The sequence below is a fragment of the Topomyia yanbarensis genome, chromosome 2 (assembly GCF_030247195.1).
Source record: "Topomyia yanbarensis strain Yona2022 chromosome 2, ASM3024719v1, whole genome shotgun sequence".
Lineage (NCBI taxonomy): Eukaryota > Metazoa > Arthropoda > Insecta > Diptera > Culicidae > Topomyia > Topomyia yanbarensis.
The window spans coordinates 334,531,493-334,536,345 of NC_080671.1; positions in this window are offsets into that span (position 1 = coordinate 334,531,493).

Here is a 4,853-nt window from a genome sequence, read left to right on the forward strand (position 1 = left end):
AGGAAACAACACGCGGCGGCATGTTTCAATGATTTACACTGTTCAGTTTATATGATATATCGTCGCCGGTTGAGTGCCGCGTGATAGGGTGGTTACATTACAGAAAAATACACTGTGCTATGGTAATTTTGAACTTTTCAAGTGACTTGGTATGGGTTGTAGGTCTCGTTAAATGCAACACAACGTAATGTTTGAAAATTGTTGTACATCCTCAAAATCCTGATTCATTATAAAAACCGATTTCATCCATCTAACAGTGAGATAAGGCAATTGTTACACATATCACTGTTGGATTATTGATTGGTTTGAAGAACTCACCCAAAGTTGGCAATTATAGGCGAGATGAACACAGTTTTGAGTCATGCACGAATAAAACCTCAAACAAAATGAATATACAGGTATACCTCGATTTAACATACATTTTCCGATTCAATCTTGTACGTTAAATTGAATTTTATGTAAAATCGAAACACAAAAGAAACATTTGTTTTCGAATAGAATTATTTTTTTTATTCATGACACGAAATATTTACGAGGATATTACTCATTGTATCCACCTAACAGTGACATAGAAACCACATATTCACAAATAAACAATTAGATTGCTCTTCTGAACATAAACAACATATTTATCTTAACCTTGCCAAGTATTCGCCAATTCTAACAGATATTCATTTCATAAAGTTCGTCGCAAAATTTTCTCAGAATTCAGGATAACTTATAAAAATAGTGTTATTATCAGTGCAGTATTAGTTAATTTTTTTTCACGAGATTTCAACAATGTTGGATTAACCATTGTGTGCATGAAGAGTACAATGCCTAACTTTAGTAAGTAGTTTAGAGTGTTTCTGTTTTGTCTCATCATTATCTTGGTAGACCAACCTGTCCGTCAGATAAATCGCAGAATTCAAAAAGAGAACACTATTTAAGTTCACGAGCAAACGACTAGTCACGAAGTTTTGAAAGCGCAAGAGTTCTACTTGCAGAAAAAAAACAACCAAATCGAGCCATTGTAGCGTTATAGTTCTCCTTAAGGAAAAAGTTGGATTAAATCATTTTGTGCACGACAGATACAATACCTCAGTTTAAAAGTCGAAATCATCAGAATGAATAAGACATTTTAATTACAATACAAAAATATTTAAACAAAAAAAGTTTAAACCTTATGAACGACGAGGAGGTGGAATTCACTATAATTTTGATGTCACTATTATCGATCTCCAAAGTAGCCGCGTAGCATGTGATGTCTAAAACCAAGAATTGATCCACTGGTTTCCTGCTCCCACGTTGTAACAGGCGACAAAGACGGAAATCTTCTTTTCATTTTTTTGGATCGATCATCTTTTTTATTTATTGGATCTATCTCCTAGATTTCTATTTAAACGTGAACATTTATTATGTTAGTCTTGGGGGCCAAGTATCCAGAGTCTTCGATCATCTTAAATCGTACGCAAATGCCAGTACAGTTTTTTCGAATCCCAATCTCTACTAACGACCATTCTTTACCCGTTGCAGTTGTTGAGAGTAATATACAGATATACAGAATACGCAGTAATATATTAAGAATATAATCACAATCAGTGTCGGACTAACATTGCTTTTGTGTGCTTTCTCTGTTTACATTAAGTAATGACCGACACCGGTATTGATATATAAACACCGTGAGCTTACCAGGAATCGTACATTGAAGGAAGACTTGTGTGTTCCATCATTATCGTCTATTGCATTTTTTTGCAAGAACGAAGTTTTTTTTTGAAAAATGTCCACATGCACTGAGAAATTCACCTGTTCAATAAAGCCTGAGAAAAGATATTATCTTTAGCAGGAATCGAGCTTACGTTCTTTCAAGCTCTAGTTGGGTGCGTTAACATCGAGGAACTGTCTTGACTTCATTACAAATTTCCAACAGTTTCGTAATAACCGTTACAGCCCCAATGCCTATTAGTGGGACTCACCGTCCGCCAATTTCTCGTCACCGCGCTATACCTTCCATCAACCATATCTTTCCAGTTCTCTATTTTTAGCTTACACATAAAAACCCATAAAACTATCATCAGGAAATAACTTGAACCATAAATTCGTGTATTCATTTTGTTGTGCGGTATCAAAATAATAAAGTTTTCGTATCTCAGAATCTTAAACATAATCTAGCGAAAAAACGAAAATAAATTATGTTTCTTTAAGCATTGTAAGTGCATCATAAAATAAAATTGATATTGATTCTTAACATTTCGTTTTAGTAACATTGACATTAAAAAAAGTTAAATTTTTTTGCATGTATGTTAAATCGAGGTAAAAATTACGTTAAATCGAAATATGTTAAATCGAGAAGATGTTAAATCGTGAGTATGTTAAATCGAGGTATACCTGTATTATAGAAAACCAATTAAACAAATAAAAATCGAAAAGAAAGAAAGAAAAATAATTTTAAAAAGTTCTCAATTTCTTAAAAGGGGTAGAATGATTGATTTAATCAAATTAATAAAATAAACAAATCTAATTAGTTAAGCTCAAATGAAATGAGCAAAAGGGTTATAAAATTATTAGATAAATTAAATTGTTTGGATTTGATGAAATAAATATACATAATGACAGACGGGAGTTAATCAAATTATTAAAATAAGGAATTTCATAAAATATATGAACTGGAAAAAATAAGAAAATAATAAAATGAATAATATGGATGATATTAGCTCTTGAGCTTATGCAACCATCCCTAGCTGCTACTCCGTTATCGATCTGGACTAGCTGAAGTTGCACATGGAATCAGTAGACAACTATGCTTGGGAGTAGCGAAACATCTTTCAATGTACAACTCCTGATAAATGATAGTATTGCTGCCTAAGCTCGACTCCTGCCAGTAGAAGACAAAGAATAAGTCTATAAGATTTTAAGCCTGTTTCTAATAACTTTTCCACTTCTAGTTTTCCGATCTGTATATTTCACATCCTTGCTCCCCCTTGAGTACTATCACTATAAATTTTCATAACTTTCCCTACTCAGTAATCTTTCGGTAATTGAATGTCGTTAATAAGTCAACAATGCACTTTTAATAAAATTTGATTGAAGAATATTACGTAAAAATCATTAATTTTAATATAAATGACGAAATGCCCTACAGCCTCAACTTTTTGTATTTTGACAAAGGTCGCAAAAGTTTCGTTCGATTTCTGAGACTTTTTTACATTTGAAAATCAGCAAAAAATATGTGCGATTTGCAACATAAACAGAATGGTTATCAGGAACAAGGATTTTTTTTGGACAAAAAGCTCCAAAACTCCAGCTTCCTCTATTTTTGGGAAGAAGACAATTGCATTAAAATGAGTTTTTTCTTCAATAAATGTATAAATTATAATTATCGGATGGCGACTTTAAAAATTATAGCATTTAATGTATTTTTCCTCATATTTTTCCAAAGTGCCAACGTCAAAAACTTCAAGTGAAGTGGGCGGAGGTCTAAAATTGTCCAAATGATGTGAAATTTTACATCTCAGTTAACTTTGACATTTGTCACAATATGAAAGAGGAGGCTCTATTCATTAAAAAAATTCAAAAAAAATGCAATGCCCTAGCGCACGCAGATTTCCAAAAACCGTTTTTGCTTAAAAATGTTGGAGTAATGAAAAACGAAAAACCTGTTTTGATCAAGATAGGTGCTTTTCTTGCAGTGCAAGAAGCTGCTCCATTTTTACTTTCTGATACTCAATACACATCTTCTGCGAAGTTTCAGTTGAGGTTGTCGAAGACAATCTAAATTGATAAGAATTAGCAGTTTTCAAAAATATTTTAAGATAACGAAGATATATCAAAATAAATTTTTCTCCCTGTTAACGTCTCTGGCAGCACTGCTCCAGTGGAATTCAATCAGAACAATTGCAATAACTTTAGTGCTACGGGTAATTCTTGTAACTGTGAGCGCTGAAATGAAAGGGACTAGTCACAGTTATATATTTGTTTTTGTGAAGAAAACTCTAATGTTATAGCTGTTACGTCTCTGGAAAAAACATGATTTGCGGTGTTACCTGTCATTCCAAAACTACTTAACTGATTTCTTTCAAACTTTGCATACGCATTCTATGTAAAAACACCTAACTCCTACGTTGAGTTTTTGGGATAAATTTAGATTTGTGTTGATATCATAAACACAAAATACGTATTCGGCATATTTGCCTCACAATGAACAATCATCTTCTGATGATTTCAAAAGGGTTGTATCATACTGTGGCAGAGATGGGTTCCCCTTCATAATCGGCGGCGATGCAAATGCCCACCACATAATTTGGGACAGCTCAGATATCAATTTGAGGAGAGGCACCGAATTGATGGAATACTAAAGCAGCCCAAATCTGCACATACTTAATGTAGGAAATCGCCCACTATTTGCACGAGCTGGCAGAGATAAGGTGTTAGATGTAATTCTCTGCCCTGACATTATTACGCATGAGTTGGCAAACTGGTTCGTACCAAACGAGCTCGAACCGTCATTATCTAATCATTTTTTTTTCTTTTTTTTAATAACGACTAAGAGTGAGTCAATTTTCCTTTTATGTTTTTAACGACATTCAATGAGCAGGGGACTGGAAAGTGAAGTATATTTTTCAATATTAAGAGCCAAGGGAGAGCAATGAATTGAAGGAAGAAAGTTAAGAAAAGCGTGGGAAGGGTCATATGAGCAAACTTAGAGTTTACCGGCGACTTAACCCTTTGTCTGTTACCGCAGGAGTCAGGATCTTTTGACATTAGAAATGCGAATCAACTGATTCTGCGGCATGTCCGGACGAGCGTAAAGTAACTTGTTGCTTCATGCTGTCGGAACCGACGAATCTAATCATAAGTACATTGTCTAGCTGGAT